General features: G+C 42.1%; 1 long non-coding RNA gene across 1 annotated transcript in view; it reads left to right on the forward strand.

The window, feature by feature from the left end:
* Window positions 1-18,375, forward strand: part of LOC141436287 (uncharacterized) — a 56,508-nt gene extending 38,133 nt beyond the window's left edge. The window contains exon 3 of the long non-coding RNA XR_012452291.1: window positions 18,186-18,375. This is a non-coding gene — a long non-coding RNA (uncharacterized lncRNA). The remainder of the gene's footprint in view (window positions 1-18,185) is intronic.
* Window positions 18,376-18,420: the final 45 nt, after the last annotated feature.

Below are 18,420 nucleotides of genomic sequence, written 5' to 3' on the forward strand. Positions count from 1 at the left end.
CGAAAAATCGTTTTAGCAAAAACCCTAATGATTTTTAAAATACATTTACAACGATTACCCCACACGTAGGGTTGGATGAGAAAAAAAATCACCCCCACTTTATGTCTGTGGGAGGTAACCTAAAAAAATTTTTTTTTTATTTTTTATTTGTACCATTTTGTCGGCATAGTTTACATATAATATTCGTGCAAAATTACAGTTTCTAGCATTGATAGTCCCTGAGCAAAGCCGCGGACGGACAGACAGACAGACATGGCGAAACTATAAGGGTTCCGTTTGCCATTTTGGCTCCAGAACCCAAAAAATTAGCCGCCTTTGTACTAACACCTTTTTTTGCAACCTTTTTGTTTTTCCTTTTGTACAATTAAGAGTATAAAACAGCAAACAAATCAAATGCGATTGAAATGAATGTGCATATTAAAATATGTTAGTAGTTCGGTGGATATGAAAAGCATTGGTTGCTCAGTGACCTGTATTTCTACATAGATTGATAGACTTGTTACTATTTATTAAAAATGAAATTATGAAATATGTGTGTTTGCCATTAACTCAGTGAATAGGTTTTACATTGGTCGATGAGTGACTTGCATCTCTGAGTGTTTAGTTTTTTACATGTTTACCCGAGTCTGCTATTATTTGTTTTTTTTTTTAATAATTATCACCGACTGCTTTTTTCCCAAAAATGAAAGGGAAATGGAAAATAAATAAACAGTTACAATTTACTGGGATTAGATAACAGTGACTCATAATGTTATTATATTACTTGATCATAATTATACCACCTGTAATAAAATTAATTAATATTGATTAGTCTTTATTTTTGTTATCGGACAATCAAGTTACTTATGTAGTCATGTAGTAGGTAAACACCACTGCCATTATTATTGAGTCAGTTCTGGGACATATAAAGTTGACTATGAATATATAAAAAGAAATGGATGGAATTTATTTATACATAAATAAATAAAATAATAAAAAAAGCTGGAAGCTGTTTTCCTATCATAAAATTAAGATGTTACGAGTAAATGCATACTAGCAGTTTGTTATATGATTTCAGGCATGAACCCGCTTCTGTTAATAAAGAAGGAGGAGCCATCCCACCCTATACACCTCCAAGATGGAAGCGGTCTAAGAGGAAGTTGAGGCAAAGGAGATGATGATCGTCAGCCTCCTCCGATGAGTGTGGTCAACTAGATATGAAGAAGTCCTGGAGATTCTACTAACTTGGAAAGGCGAAAATAGTGAAAACAATAGTTTAACCAACAACATTAAAGTCTGTCTACACTAACAATGTTCTTCAAGATTACAATAATTCTATGTTCATACTATAAGCCTGAATTCGGGCTAAGATTCAAGAGTAGATAATTATTTACTGTAACGTTGTTGTAATACCAAACTAAATCAATGCTGCTTGCAAGTTAGTTGTTAATTATATCAAAATATGTTTCTGTCTTCATTAAGTCTGTGAGTTTATGCTTTTTCGAGGCATATTACACATTGGAAAATATTGTTTACAATAAAAAATACCCCATGTTATGCTTAAACTGCACGCGCCTCGTCAAATAATAATTATGGTATTTTGCTAGTCTAGCTCTCTCTCTCTCTCTCCAAATAGGTTGCCATTTTGACTTTTTGATTACCTACCTAGCTGCATTGTAAATACATACCCAGTGCTAGAATATTGTGGCTCTATCTTTGAATAAATTAGGGTTCAGCGTAACTTTACATAAGCCTCAATAAAAAAAGAAATAACGAAAGAAAGAAAGAAAAAACATTTATTCGTTTAATTATTAGCGATAATTTTTTGATTGATCGATAGCACAGACCACGGATCTATAGTCCGTGATAAATAGTTTTATTTGAAGCGAGAATACTTCTTTTTTAACCCTCGAAGCAAAAAGAGGGGTGTTATAAGTTTGACCGCAATGTGTGTCTGTCTGTGGCACCGTAGCTCTTAAACGGATGGACCGATTTGAATGCGTTTTTTTATTACAAAGCAGGTTTTCTAGCGATGGTTCTTAGACATGTTTTATCTAAATCGGCAGCTAAACCGTTTCAAGATTATCAGATCTTTTTTCGCTGTGGTAGGAATGTTAGACCCATAATGGATATCTATTTACTTTACTTTAAAACATATGTGGGATCGGAAATTTGAAACACCTATTTATCTACTCGTATGATATATATATATATATATATATATATATATATATATATATATATATATATATATATATATATAATAGTTACAAGAAATAGACTGGCTCTTTGCCGCAACAACGTGTACAGCATGACGATCAAAATTTTTAATAAACTACCGCCTGCCTTATTAGAGTTGCCCATGCGAAAATTTAAATCATTTTTATTAAATTGGCTTATGGCTTACAATTTTTATAGCCTCAATGAGTTTTTTAATTTAAGGAATAGTTTTGATTACATACGACATTTATTTTATTTTAATCTATTGTGATAATTCTTATGATATTGATTTTGATTATAATGATAATTTTGTTTTCGATTGTGTATGACATTTTGCAGTTTTGATATTTGATCTTAATTAATTTGGTAACCTAGATTTATGTCAAATTTTTGCATGCCTACTGTTAGAGGGCAGCTAGCACTATTGACACTTTATAAGTTAATACCTTATAAAAAATTCCAACATCGTATTTATCCACATAGTGCTAAAGCAAATAAATAAATATTTTCATTTCATTTCATTTCATATAACATACAAGATTATGCAATTCTCGGCCTGATGCTGCAGCCAGGATATCCAGAACACTACTAGGTACGCTCTTGAAAAAACCATAGCAGATATATCATGTTTGATTCGTGGATCGTATTTGATTCAATGGTGGCAACACGATGAGCTGATGCTGCAGCCAGGATATCCAGCACACTAGTACAACTTTAAAAAAAATGTCAGGGGACCGCTAAGGTCAACGAAAACTAATACATATGTTGTATTTTTTAAAGTATTAAACTTTAGCGGTCCCCCGACACCGACGACGCTTAGATAAAAAATATTACTAGGTACTTACTAATATTAAACGCGAAAGTAAATGTCTGTCTGTTTTCTGTCTTTTACCTTTTCACGCCTAAACCACTCAACCAATTTTGATAATTTTGAGACAGATTGGACCTTGGAGAACGACATAGGCTAATTTTGCGGGAAATCTGCACAGTTCCTGCGGGATAGTGATAAACGAATTCTTCGCAGATGAAGTCGCGGATAACAGCTAGTGGATATTTATATTACCTTTTGTTGTCTTTTGGCGGCTTTTTCTTGTCAGCGTTTAAATTTAGGTTTAAAGAAAGAATTATCAACAAATTACGTGATTATCACTTTCGTGGTAACATCGTTTAACTTAACGATTTGATGAATTTTCGTCGCCGCATTCATTGAACATAATCTATCTGTCTATAAATAACTGAGTACCTGGGCGACCAAGCTTTGCTCGGACTAAAACTCTTTATTATGCGTTTTCCAGGGTAAGACCAAGCTAGATCGATTTGTCATCCCGAAACCCTACATACCAAATTTCATCGAATCGTTGGAGCGTTTCCGAGATCCCCAAGATGTACAAGAATTGCTCGTTTAAAAGTACAATCCGTGAGCTCTTAGAAAAAACCTTTGGGTTTCGGGGGGAAATCTGAAGCATTCGTTAATAGAAAATGACAATTGTCTTTTTGACTTAGTAGCAATCCATGATGCGAAGAGTGCACTCGTTGTATTTTCATTGATTTATATAGAGCAGTTAAAACGACCACTTACATAATTATTTTGTTTAGTGTGTTATTTTTCGGAAATTGATTTCCATGGAGAGTCAACTTAAACAGGGTATTTCTGTAAATAGCCAATCACGGGAAATTGTTTATAATGTGTATAAATATCTTGTAAAGAAGCTGAAAGCTTCATGAAAAGTGTTGATCGTAAATATTTTAATAAGGTTCAAGACCGAGTTATACAAGCAACGTGGATTTCGAAAAGTACCTACATTAAAAAATATTAAACGAAAGCAGACCAAAAAAAATCATTTGACATACCCAAGAGAAGTAGATACAGTATAACAACAGCTCTATATACTTCCAAATAAAAGTAGTGTGTTAAGGCGGGGTGTTCTCTATTTAAATTAACGATGGAAGAATTCGACAATTCTGATTTTGTTTTATTTTTATCATGACAAAAAGTCATATTGTGTTAAAATTAGAAAAAGATAATGAAGCGTAATATTATTAAAGTAAGGTTTATTTTAGATTGATGGTACATAACTTTTACGGTAACATCGAAAAGTTTTGAAAGGTTTTTTAAGAGCTCACGGAGTTAGATATTTATGTCTGGAATTGTCAGTGAATATCAAATGACACATAGGTAGGTACTACGTAATTGTAATTGGCTAGTACATAATATTAGGTCTATCGCAGTGATGTTATTTGTGTATCAGTTTGTATAGTTGTATGTAGATGAAATGGCAGGTGGTAGGACCTTGTGCAAGGTCCGCCCGGATTGCTACCACCATCTTGCTCGCTAATCCTGTCGTGAAGCAGCAGTGCTTGCACTGTTGTGTTTCGGCGTGGAGAGTAAGACAGCCGGTGAAATTACTGGCACTTGAGGTATCCCATCTTAGGCCTCTAGGTTGGCAACGCATCTGCAATCCCCCTGGTGTTGCGAGTGTCTATGGGCAGTGGTGATCTCTTACCATCAGGAGACCCACTTGCTCGTTTGCCAACCAGTCGAATAAAAAAAAAAAAAAAAATAGTTGAAGCTATGAGTTTGTAATGTAATAAAAAAAAATATTTTTATTTATAATTTGAATCACAATATTGCTCATGATTTTTAATCACGATCGCCTATAAAGCCATTTTAGAATTAAGGCGCGCTTATAGAAGAATTTTCGGTATTTGAGGGGGTGAAGCAGACGACGCGGTGGAGGCGAATGCGGGCGCCTCGCGCGTCTGTCACGCAGCCCGCAAAGAGTATATAATCACTACGTTTTGCAGCCCGTTGACGGCCTTATTCTGTTTGTATCCGTATTCTGGTTAATGTGAAATCCGGATTTTTCCTTAAAATTATAATTACACATTTTTTTGGTTTAATAAAGAAAATCTTCGTTTAATGAATAGTCTTGGTAATAAACAAATTATTTATGCCTCTTCATGTCCACAGTTTGATTTGTAACGTAGGTAATGGATAGACATTTAGACTGAATAGGTCGATAGATAGAAATGATGAAAAGGATATAAAGTAAGTCAATACAAATAAAAAACATTTCAATTTGAATCTGAAAATCTAGATTACAAGCTAGGCAAATCTATACATATAATAATAAAACAGTAAAGGAAAATTTGTCTGTTCACTTTTACGAAATGAAATGAAATCATTTATTCAGTAAATAGGCCGCAATGGGCACTTTTACACGTCATTTTTTAAACTACCAGCGCTTTCGGAAAGACCATCATTATTCATTGCCAAGAAGAATGCGCCGCAAGAAACTTGGCAGAAAGTCGTTTTTTCAAAATAAAATAATTGCAAATAAAATAGGTACTAAAAACACAGTACAGTATACAATTTAAGAAAAAATTACAAAAAAAATATTATTATAATACAGGGATGTATGGGTCCCTTAGTTACAAAACTAAACACTAACTATATCTAAACTATATCTACGTTCAGTAGAAGTGTAGAATGCTTCCACCGTCATAAATAAAATAAAAATCTGAAATATACATTTCAGGTCAAGCAACCATTAAGCTTTTGGATTCCGAAGGCAAGCTCACGTCTGCCACCCCAAAGTTAGCTCACACGCACTAATGTCATGCTCTGAAAGCAGAGCGGTACCGAGGACATGGTAATGCTTCCGTTCCCATAAGCTCTATGGCCAAGGGGATGTATAAAGTCTCTGAGTTAATCATAATAACTCAGAAACTACTAAACAGAAATCAACGAAATTTTGTGTAGTGATAGCTTATTGGTGTTGTTGTCCAGGCTTCTCAGCAGGAATACAAAGTTAAGGATCTATAAAACTGTCGTAAGACCTGTCCTTATGTATGGCTGTGAGGCCTGGACACTAACTCACAAAGAGGAACATCAACTCCTTGTAGCGGAAAGGAAGGTCTTGCGTAAGATCCTGGGACCTGTCAAGAGAGACGACGGCACGTGGAGGATCCGTAAAAAGAGAGAGATCCAGGAGCTGGTGGCTGAACCCAACATCATCGGCGTAACAAAATCACACAGACTTCGCTGGTTCGGCCACCTACTACGAATAGGAGAGGATCGGGCTGCCGAAAGAGCGTACGCTGGGAGTATTGTGTCCTGGCGGATCATCGACGTCTCCACGACCACGACTGGCAAGAGGCTGTGCACGATCGGGACAGATGGCATGCTCTTGTTTCGGAGGCCAAGACCCTCTTTGGGTCCCTGAGCCAAATTAGTTAGTTAGATAGCTTATTAGTCTGGTCAACATTTAGGATACTTTATGTTACGGAAAATAATTTTTTTTGGATATAATAAAAAATTGCTCTAAATCGGATTCCGCGCGGACGCAGTCGACGGCAACAATGAATTTTAAATAAATTTATAGCTCTTCCAAAATTGTCTGGAGCATGAAGCGATGCTTTTCTTATTTTCGTGACTTGAGAAGTATGGATATGTAGGAGAAAGTTATTTATCTTCAGTCAGAGGAGATTCCAAAGTTGATTGTCTGGAGCATGAAGCGATGTTTTCCCTATTTTTGTCGCTTGAAAAGTATAGATATGTAGAAGAAAGTTCCTTTTCTTCAGTCAGAGGAGGTTCTACAGTTATTTTTGATGAAGATTCTTTTTCCCTTAGTGGCTTTCCCCGAGCTCGACGGGAATCAACAATTTCGGGTAGTAACCAGTCCATATAAAATTAAATTAGTTTGTCTTTCATTTTTTTCCCCAAAATGTATCATCTATAAGTATGATTACTGTTTTGAGGTGATGATTTTCACCACTCCACACAGCAAATATACACTGTGCTCGACACGTGACATGGAGACCTTGGATCTGGTCATACCAGTTACTATTTTTGTTAATTTCAGTAGTTTTAGTTTCCTTTTCATAATCCTACATCTGAATTTCGTTTTCTTTGATACATTTTTCAAGTCCATTTCTAAAGGCTACACTTCAACCGGGCACTTTATTTCACTTTTACTTAAAGATTTTGGGAGAAAAAATTAAAGACAAACTAATTTCAAAATTGAAAATACAACTGAAATATAGATGCACAGAAAAACTAGAAAAATAAGACCAGCACTGGAAATCGAACCCAGGTCCTCGGTATTCCGTACCGCGTGCTATACGCTACACCACTGCTGGTCCACCAGCAGTGACCAGCAGTGGTGGTTGACCGGCAGTGGTGTAGCGGTATAGCACGCGTACGGAATACCGAGGACCTGGGTTCGATTCCCAGTGCTGGTCTTATTTTTCTGTTTTTTTCTGTGCATCTATATTTCAGTTTGTATTTTCAATTTAGGTTTTACGGGATGACCGTAAGAGAAAAAAAAAAAGGGAATGGAAATAAAAAATATAAAAAGATTCCAAAAAACCAATCTTGATTTACGTGAAGGTAAATTACAAATCGAAGTTCCTATAAAAACAAGTCGCTGATAAGGTAGGCGGTAGGCGTCGTAATGTACGGTCTGGTACACACGGACCGCATTCCAATTGCAATCCGGCTGTAAAATGGCAGAACTACATCAGAACTGCGTAAGAACCGCACTCCGACTGCCTAAAATGGCAGTTGGAATGCAGTCCTCTGACAGTCGGGTCGTGCTGGTGCAGTTGTACTAACTGCGCAATAACTGCATCCAAACTCCCATTTTGCAGCCGGATTGCAGTTGGAGTACATGTTTTTGTCAATAATTTACTAGTGCAACCAAGTGCAACCATCTTGTTCGGTATTGTTTGTAAACTTATCTGTTCATGTCACCTACCCTCGAAACCTTCATACTTCCTATCCTTGGAAAACGCAGGTAGGCATAAAAAGGCCTACAACGTCAAGAACTGTCACTCTCAGTTCAGCCAACGACAGGGTTCGAGTCGGTCGATGTCGAGAGCGTTTCTCCATCCCGCCATTCGCCCACGGTTTCGAGCTAATCCTAATTCATTATCATTACGGTACGCGTTTGCTAGCGCGTTCAACGCTGAAGAGCAGAAGAGGAGTGCGTAAGACCGGCAGCCATAACACCTTGCAGCCACCGTACATCGAACCAGGTACGCGTTTTCCATTTCCCCTTCTCGCCCCTTCATAATTTTTGGTCCTTCACCCCGAATATTTCCCTTTACGGTCCCTTTTCTTTATATTTTCCCAATCCAGGGTGACATCATCTTCCAAATATTAGTTTTTTCAATTAATATTTCTAACTTGTTACTTTTCCACTTGGAGGTAGATTTTCGTTCGCTCCAATACCATAGACAAAACCGGTAATTCTAACTCCTAGTCATCCTTCCTGCAGTTTGACATATCGGTCCAACTTGTCAATCATTTAGTTGGGCAGTGTATAGGAGGCCTTATTTTAATTAACACTAGCAACACTGACGTTTCGTACGTCAGTTGTCACAATTGTCAATTGGGGCATAACCTAGTTAGCTTGTTCAGTTTATCGTCATTAATAATTTGTTTACATCGAATTAATCAACAATGGGAGGAAATAAAAGCGATGCTTGCAATGTTCCTACAGGTTCTTTGGATGATTCACAACAGAAAACTAACATGGTTTCAATGAATGTTCAGGGCAATTTTATGAATTCGTTGTACATCTTGGCGACAGAACTTAGCGGCATATCTGAAAGGGATCCAATACGCGTAGCGAGTTTTAAGGCTAGATATAACGATATCAATATTGTTCGCGATCGTTTTCAGGAGGCTTACAATGGTTTTATGTCGAAATGTGACGATATAAATGTGCGTAAAAACATTGACGGATTGTTTAACAACTTCTATGAAATGTATTATTCGGTTCAAGTGTTGCAAGAATCCATTTTAACACAACCATGTCTTTCAAGGTCAAATCAAGTCTGTTTACCTAAAATTACATTATCCCATTTTTCCGGTGTGTACACTGAATGGCCAAACTTTATCGCTATGTATGATAGTCTCATTCATAACAATACTGACCTTTCGTCTATTCAAAAAATGCATTATTTGCTTAGTGTTTTAGAGAAGGAACCCTTGACTTTAATTAGGCATTTAGAGCTTTCTCATGATAACTACAATATTGCTTACAAACTTTTGAGGGATAGATATCAAAACAAAAGGCTGATAGCGGACAAGCACCTAGAAGCTATCCTATCATTAAGTATTCAACAAAGTCAAAGCAATTTACGCAGATTTGTCAATACACTAAAGGAAAACTCACAGGCATTGGAAGCGCTACAGTTTGACGTTAAGGCATGGAGTTTTATAATGTTGCATATTGTTTTGCGGAAGCTCCCTTTAGAGCTGCGGGGTAAATTTGAAACAAAATACAGCGGCACACCTAATACCATTCCGACATTTGAGAATCTTTTAAATTTTTTGGACACTCATCTTCGGGTGTTGGAAACTGTCAGTGGTACAAAGGTAGCGGCAGCTGTGGTTCAGGGCAATATGTCCAAGGTATCATTTACTGTCAACACTTCAAGGTGCATATGCTGCAACGGAGAACATGTTCTGTATACTTGCGACAAATTCAATAATATGACTCCAATTCAACGCAGGGAGTTTGTCACTCAGCAGCATCTGTGTTTCAACTGTCTACGGACACATTCAGTGAATAAGTGTATGTCTAAAAGTAGGTGTCAAATATGCAATGGTCGTCACCATTCAAAACTTCACACAGATAAGGTTGATAATCAACTCAAGAATCATGCCGTGCATGAAACCAAATCGTCGGAGCCTGGTCAGTCGCCAAAGCCTGGTCATCCTGAAGCTGCTCTTACAACCTTGAGTTCTTCAGCTCAACCTCTCCACATTCATGGTATTCGCAATGAATCTACTATGATGTTAGGCACGGCTTTGGTCGGTCTGCAGGATATCAATGGGCATTTGCATACTGCAAGAGCTCTATTGGATTGCGGGTCTCAGGTATCCATCATAACTGAGAATTTAGCTCAGAAGTTGCGTTTTCGACGTTCTACTTCTGGCCTTCTTGTAGGATTGGGAGGTTTAAATCCTCAACACACCAGCGGTAGCATAGAGTGTTCAATAAGCTCTCTACTGGATACAGCTCAGCCTGCCCTGGTGACAACTGCGGTTGTTCTCAAGCGCATCACAGGAAGTCTCCCCAGCGTTAAGGTTTCTCCTCAGGTAATGGACGCGTGTAGGGATATCTCGCTTGCGGATTCCAAATGTTTAATTCCAGGCCCCATTGACCTACTTATTGGTGTGGATCTCTACGAGGAAATCTTTGATGGTAGGAAACTAAAACTAGGAGAAGGACTACCAACGGCTTATTCTTCCATTTTCGGTTGGGTACTGATGGGTGCAGCTCCCATGGCTTCTATCTCTACTAACCATATTGTGGCTCTACATTGCTCTACCAACTTAGATGCGACTCTTACCAAATTTTGGGAGACAGAAGAAGCTCCTTCAAAATTAATTCAAGATCCAGAAGATCTAAAGTGCGAGAAGCACTTCGTAGAGACCCACAAACGTGACAAGACGGGAAGATTCATCGTGAGGTTGCCATTTCAAACAGAGTGCAAACCTTTGGGTGAAACACGCAACAACGCGCTCAAAAGGTTCCACAACCTAGAGCGCAAGCTAATCAAGGATCCGAGGCTGGAAAAAATGTATGTCGCATTCATGGCTGACTATCTTCAGGCTGGTCATATGCGGCCTGCATCGGGCCTACCGTCAAGTGACAGATACTTCATTCCACATCACGGGGTACTTAAAGAGAGTAGTAGTACCACGAAGCTCCGCGCGGTATTCGACGCGTCAGCGGCTAGCAGTTCAGGTGTGTCACTGAATCAGGTTTTGATGTCGGGTCCCAAACTTCAACAGAATATTGAGGATATAATTCTACGATTCAGGACACACGCTGTCGTTTTCACTTGCGATATCAAGCAGATGTACCGGCAGGTGAGAATGCACGATGAAGACTGCAAATACCAGACCATATACTGGCGTGAATCCCCAGACAAACCGTTACAACAATTTGAGCTAACAACCGTTACCTACGGCGTGTCAAGCGCAGCGTATCTGGCCATGCGCGTCATCCATGAGCTCGCAACCCTTAACAAGGAATTGCATCCGGAGGCTGCACGTGTACTAAGCGAGGACACCTTCGTCGATGACGTCATCAGCGGTAGCGGTGATGTGGAATCTGCAAGAGCGCTTCAACAGCAAATAGTGACGGTGCTAGCTCAAGGAGGCTTTCAGTTGAGGAAGTGGGCCAGCAACAGCCCGGAGTTACTGAATGATTATCCCACTGATCACCTCGAAACACCGTTTCGGTTTGAAAACGAGGATAACATTTTTAAAATATTAGGAGTCGAGTGGAGTTCCAGCACGGACAGCTTCGTGTATCGCGTATCAAACCTCGGGAAGTGCCACACAAAACGTGATATCTTGTCCAACATAGCCCGGCTCTACGATCCTTGTGGTTATCTAGCTCCCATTACATTTTACGCCAAGGTTATCATGCAACGTCTATGGGCGTTCGATCTTTCATGGGATGATCCACTTCCTGCCGAAGCGACCCAATCGTGGGATGCCTTTTTGGATGGATTCCATCTCCTAAGTATACCAAGGATACCTAGGTTTATACTAGGTACTCAACCGGCGCGCTATGAGCTCGTAGGTTTTAGTGACGCTTCGGAAAACGGCTATGCTGCCGTCGTTTACCTCAGGGTGGTCGACTCTAACGGGGATATAGGAGTACATTTACTTTTAGCCAAGTCTAGAGTCGCACCAATCAAGCAGAAACTCACCATTCCCAGGCTCGAGCTGTCAGGAGCCGTGCTTCTCGCTCGCCTACTCGGACACGTTACACTGGTGTTGGGGCGCAGGATCACCATAGCGGATACGATTGCTTGGTGCGACTCTAGCATCGTTTTAGCATGGCTCCGTACTCCGCCTCATAAGCTACAAACGTTCGAGGCAAATAGGGTTTCTCAGGTCCAAGGCCTTGTGCCATCCATCGTTTGGCGCTATGTGCCTTCCGGACTTAATCCCGCGGATTGTGCGAGCAGAGGATTGTTACCACAGGACTTAGTGAACCACAGCCTATGGTGGTCGCCATCGTGGTTGAAGGAGGATTCTGCGGACTGGCCATCACAGTGTCGACCGGCATGTGATAACTTACCGGGACTTAAAGGAGCAGCTTCGTCATCATTCCAGGTCATCAACGCAGGAGACAACCAGCCAACCTCCTCTCTCATCAACCGCTACAGCTCCTTGTCCAGGCTCCAGCGCGTGTTAGCGTGGACGATGCGCTTTCTTTATAACTCTCGTCATCCCATCTACAAAAGATCAGGTCCTCTAAACACTTCGGAGTTGAACGCTGCATTGCAGAGAGCAATCAGGTTGACGCAAGAGGAATCATTCGCCGATCAAATAAAGTCTGTTCGTGAAAATCGTGCTCTGCGAACCCATTTTGCTCGTCTACATCCCTTCATAGATTCATCAGGCTTGCTGCGCGTCGGCGGTAGACTTCGGCACTCCAACCTGTCCTACGACGCCAAGCATCCGCTTCTCCTGCCGAAGCGACACCACCTGACGAATCTCATCATCGACTACTTTCATCAGCTCTACCTGCATGTAGGAGCTAATGAACTCATCAACATTCTTCATCAACGTTATTGGATTCTCTCAGCGCGTCGTGTCGTTCGACACCGCGTCTTTATGTGTCAACGTTGTCAGCGCTTAAAGGCCAAACCTCTGGAGCCCTTCATGGGAAATCTTCCACCAAGTCGTGTACGCGAGGCACGCCCATTCATCCGAGTCGGTATTGATTTTGCGGGTCCATTCAGCATAAGGACTTCTAACCAGCGTAAGTCCAAGGTGGTTAAGGCCTACCTCTGCGTCTTCGTGTGCCTCGCTGTCAAGGCGGTCCACCTAGAGGTAACATCTGACTTGACCACGAATGCATTCATGGCTTCCTTTGACCGATTCGTTTCCAGGCGAGGCATGGTATCCGACGTCTACACGGATTGCGGGAAGAATTTTCAAGGGGCTAGGCGCCATCTCAACGAGGTGGATGTTTTTCTTCGCCAACATCAACACGATCTGACAGAAGCACTGGCAAAGGTCAGCGTGAAATGGCACATGAACCCACCGTACGCGCCTCACATGGGCGGCCTATGGGAGGCTTCTGTCAAGTCAGCCAAGCTTCTCCTGAAGCGTACCCTCGGGGAACAAGTACTCACCTTCGAAGAATTGACCACAATCTTCGCCAAGGTCGAGGCAGTACTCAATTCCAGGCCTCTGTGTCCAACATCGAACGATCCAAACGATCTTGAAACACTGACGCCTGGCCATTTCATTATCGGACATCCATTGGTGAGCCTGCCTGAATACGATTTCGATCACACCCCAATCTCACGGCTCAATCGTTGGCAGCTCGTTCAACAGATATCACAACATTTTTGGCGCCGATGGCAGCTTGAATACTTGCACAATTTGCAGCAACGCGCAAAGTGGTGCAAGAACGTGCCAAACCTTAAAATAGGAGACCTCGTTCTCGTGAAAGAGGATAATTTGCCACCTCTTCAATGGCGTAAGGCGCGAGTATCCAAGCTCCGTCCAGGTGCAGACGGCGTAGTTCGTGTAGTAGAGCTCAGGACTAGTACCGGTACATGCGTACGATCTGTCGCTAAGGTCTGCCCCTTACCAAGCTTAGACAATTAAAAGGCGCGAGTAGAAAATCAACTTAGCTTTAACCATTAGTTTTTAAGAATTTCGCTTCAAATCATCTAGTACTTCAAAATCATCTATCGTGAAATCATCTAAAGAGCTCGGTAGCTCTTTGGGGGGCGGTTATGTTCGGTATTGTTTGTAAACTTATCTGTTCATGTCACCTACCCTCGAATCCTTCATACTCCCTATCCTTGGAAAACGCAGGTAGGCATAAAAAGGCCTACAAACGTCAAGAACTGTCACTCTGTCAGTTCAGCCAACGACAGGGTTCGAGTCGGTCGATGTCGAGAGCGTTTCTCCATCCCGCCATTCGCCCACGGTTTCGAGCTAATCCTAATTCATTATCATTACGGTACGCGTTTGCTAGCGCGTTCAACGCTGAAGAGCAGAAGAGGAGTGCGTAAGACCGGCAGCCATAATACCTTGCAGCCACCGTACATCGAACCAGGTACGCGTTTTCCATTTCCCCTTCTCGCCCCTTCACATCTTATTTTATTAAAATAATTTATGTTAAATAACTTGGCTGAATGCAAGATATTACCTTTGCCTGCAAAAAAATGAGAAAATCTAAACTGTTGCATCTACTATCAGAAATGTCAGTGAAACTGTCAAAGGGATCAAGCAGGGCTACTACGAAACTCGAAACTAGAAGTTCGTGTCGTGCGGTCCCTCTGACACTTATACTATTTAATACGAGAGCGAGAGGGACGGTACGATACGAACTTCGAGTTTCGAGTTTCGTAGTAGCCGCAAGGTTCGCCGCATGTTCGCCGTGAGTAGTATAGGTTATACAACGTGCCTACCATTTGTATGGCAGTCGCGTAGAATCTGGACGAAGCCGTCCGCGTCCGTGAGCAGCCGAGGCCCGCGCCAACCAGCTTGCGGTCGTAGTACGAATGTGAAATCCGCTCAGCAGGGCTGCTACGAAACTCGAAGATCGTGGGTTGCGGTCCCTCTGACACTTATACTATTTAATACGAGAGCGAAAGGGACGATACGATACGAACTTCGAGTTTCGAGTTTCATAGTAGCCGCAAGGTTCGCCACATGTTCGCCGTGAGTAGTATAGGTTATACAACGTGCCTACAATTTGTATGGCAGTCGCGGTAGAATCTGGACGAAGCCGTCCGCTTCCATGAGCAGCCAAGGCCCGCGCCAACCAGCTTGCGGTCGTAGTTCGAATGTGAAATCCGCTCAGCAGGGCTACTACGAAACTCGAAGTTCGTGGGTTGCGGTCCCTCTGACACTTATACTATTTAGTACGAGAGCGAGAGGGGCCGCACGACACGAACTTCGAGTTTGGAGTTTCGTAGTAGCCCTGCTGACTCGGCCCGACTCCGGCCGGTCGATTAGTGTGTGGTAGGTACTTACCGTTTAGGTACTCTAATGCTTCTCATATGTGCTCTGAGTTCACTTATGCGTTTCCTCTTTCGCTTAACTTTTTTAATACTGCGATTACCCATATTATTTGCTCTCAAAAGTAGTACTAGCGCGTTAGAAAAATGTGCACAGGTCCGTCGTCGACTACGTACACGCGTGTACTGGCGACTGGGAAATACTTGGCCGCCGCCGCGCGCTAGAACCCTTTTATTTTGCCAAAGACGAAATAAATTGGTATGATTGATGTACTCAACCTATTGAAAATCTATGAAGCATAAATCTAAATCTACTAAAAACTATTTCATAAAGCAAATTTTGTGTTGATATTCATAATAGTTTTCATAATATTTGGTTTAACGTGTAAATGAAGGCTCTTTTTCAAAAAAATAATCTATCGAGGTTTTTGTCAGCAATCGTGTTTTTGATGAAGTCAAAAACTAGCTAATAGACTGAAAATATACATATAAAAAAATTGCAGTTGTAAGTATTGTGTAAGTATATTTTAAATATTTTCTAAAATTGTAGTTTTCACTACGTACAGCGCCTTAAATAAATGAGTGAGTATGATTATAAATAGGAGTTGAATTTTATTGCTAATGTCGACTCCACGGCTTGCTATAGTCTTACTGTGCGATGAAAACTTCGATGCCTAGTCATAAATTACTCTCAATCAACGAGAAAGCTCGATTCGAGGATGAGAGGACCCTACAAGGTTATCAAAGTACTTCGTTGTGGCCGCTACGAACTCAAGCTGCTGGGTGGGTCATACGGGAAGACCACGCAAGCTGCTGCCCAGTACATGGTACCATGACCAGGAGAGTGGTGTCCAGAGACATGCGCGACTTTCTTGGAAAGTAAGTGTGCTCTTAATGTACTTCCTTCCTCACCAAGATACGCGAAACAGTGATACCTCTGTCCTTCACCTGGACAAGCGAATCAGTGATGCCACTTCATTTCTCTAAGGTGGTACCTCTGTCTAACTGTTACCTGGACAAGCGAATTAGTTATGTCTGTCTATCCGCCACCTAACCAGGCTAATCAGTCATGCCTCTGTCTGCCGCCGCGACAAGCAAATCAGTGATGCCATCTGTCAACTGGACAAGCAAATCAGTGATGCCACTTCATTTCTCTAAGGTGGTGCCTCTGTCTAACTGTCACCTGGACAAGCGAATTAGTTATGTCTCTGTCTATCCGCCACCTAACCAGGCTAATCAGTCATGCCTCTGTCTGCCGCCGCGACAAGCGAATCAGTGATGCCATCTGTCAACTGGACAAGCAAATCAGTGATGCCACTTCATTTCTCTAAGGTGGTGCCTCTGTCTAACTGTCACCTGGACAAGCGAATTAGTTATGTCTCTGTCTATCCGCCACCTAACCAGGCTAATCAGTCATGCCTCTGTCTGCCGCCGCGACAAGCAAATCAGTGATGCCACTTCATTTGTCTAAGGTGATGCCTCTGTCTAGCTGTCACCTGGACAAGCGAATTAGTTATGCCTCTGTCTATCCGTCACCTAAACAGGCTAATTAGTGATGCCTCTGTCTATCCGCCACCTAGACAGGCTAATCAGTGATGCCTCTGTCTATCCGCCACCTAGACAGGCTAATCAGTGATGCCTCTGTCTATCCGCCACCTAGACAGGCTAATCAGTGATGCCTCTGTCTATCCGCCACCTAGACAGGCTAATCAGTGATGCCTCTGTCTATCCGCCACCTAGACAGGCTAATCAGTGATGCCTCTGTCTATCCGCCACCTAGACAGGCTAATCAGTGATGCCTCTGTCTATCCGCCACCTAGACAGGCTAATCAGTGATGCCTCTGTCTATCCGCCACCTAGACAGGCTAATCAGTGATGCCTCTGTCTATCCGCCACCTAGACAGGCTAATCAGTGATGCCTCTGTCTATACGCCACCTAGACAGGCTAATCAGTGATGCCTCTGTCTATACGCCACCTAGACAGGCTAATCAGTGATGCCTCTGTCTATCCGCCACCTAGACAGGCTAATCAGTGATGCCTCTGTCTATACGCCACCTAGACAGGCTAATCAGTGATGCCTCTGTCTATACGCCACCTAGACAGGCTAATCAGTGATGCCTCTGTCTATACGCCACCTAGACAGGCTTATCAGTGATGCCTCTGTCTAACCGCCACCTAGACAGGCTAATCAGTGATGCCTCTGTCTATCCGCCACCTAGACAGGCTAATCAGTGATGCCTCTGTCTATCCGCCACCTAGACAGGCTAATCAGTGATGCCTCTGTCTATCCGCCACCTAAACAGGCTTATCAGTGATGCCTCTGTCTATCCGCCACCTAGACAGGCTTATCAGTGATGCCTCTGTCTATCCGCCACCTAGACAGGCTAATCAGTGATGCCTCTGTCTGCCACCGAGACAAGCTATTCAGTGATGCCTCTGTCTATCCGCCACCTAGACAGGCGAATCAGTGATGCCTCTGTCTATCCGCCATCTAGACAGGCGAATCAGTGATGCCTCTGTCTGCCGCCGGGACAAGCGAATCAGCGATGCCTCTGTCTATCCGCCACCTAGACAGGCTAATCAGTGATGCCTCTGTCTATCCGCCACCTAGACAGGCTAATCAGTGATGCCTCTGTCTAACCGCCACCTAGACAGGCTAATCAGTGATGCCTCTGTCTATCCGCCACCTAGACAGGCTAATCAGTGATGCCTCTGTCTATCCGCCACCTAGACAGGCTAATCAGTGATGCCTCTGTCTAACCGCCACCTAGACAGGCTAATCAGTGATGCCTCTGTCTATCCGCCACCTAGACAGGCTAATCAGTGATGCCTCTGTCTAACCGCCACCTAGACGGGCTAATCAGTGATGCCTCTGTCTGCCACCGAGACAAGCGAATCAGTGATGCCTGTCTGTCAACTGGGCAAGCAAATCAGAGATGCGTCTGTCCGAAGCCCTTGACAGGCATGATCACGATGCATATGTATGTTTGTTTGTGTTTGTGTGTGTGTGTGGTGTGTGTGTGTGTGTGTGTTTAGTGTGTGTGTCTGTGCGCGCGCGTAATTTCGAGTTGGGGTTATACGAGACGTCTTGCTTAGGGTAGTTATGTTATGAGAATGAAAGATGACTTGAAAAGTATTATGTCTGACAGAATGATTGTTAAATGGAACTTGTGAGCATTACGAGTGAATGGATGGAT

The sequence above is a fragment of the Choristoneura fumiferana genome, chromosome 16 (assembly GCF_025370935.1).
Source record: "Choristoneura fumiferana chromosome 16, NRCan_CFum_1, whole genome shotgun sequence".
Lineage (NCBI taxonomy): Eukaryota > Metazoa > Arthropoda > Insecta > Lepidoptera > Tortricidae > Choristoneura > Choristoneura fumiferana.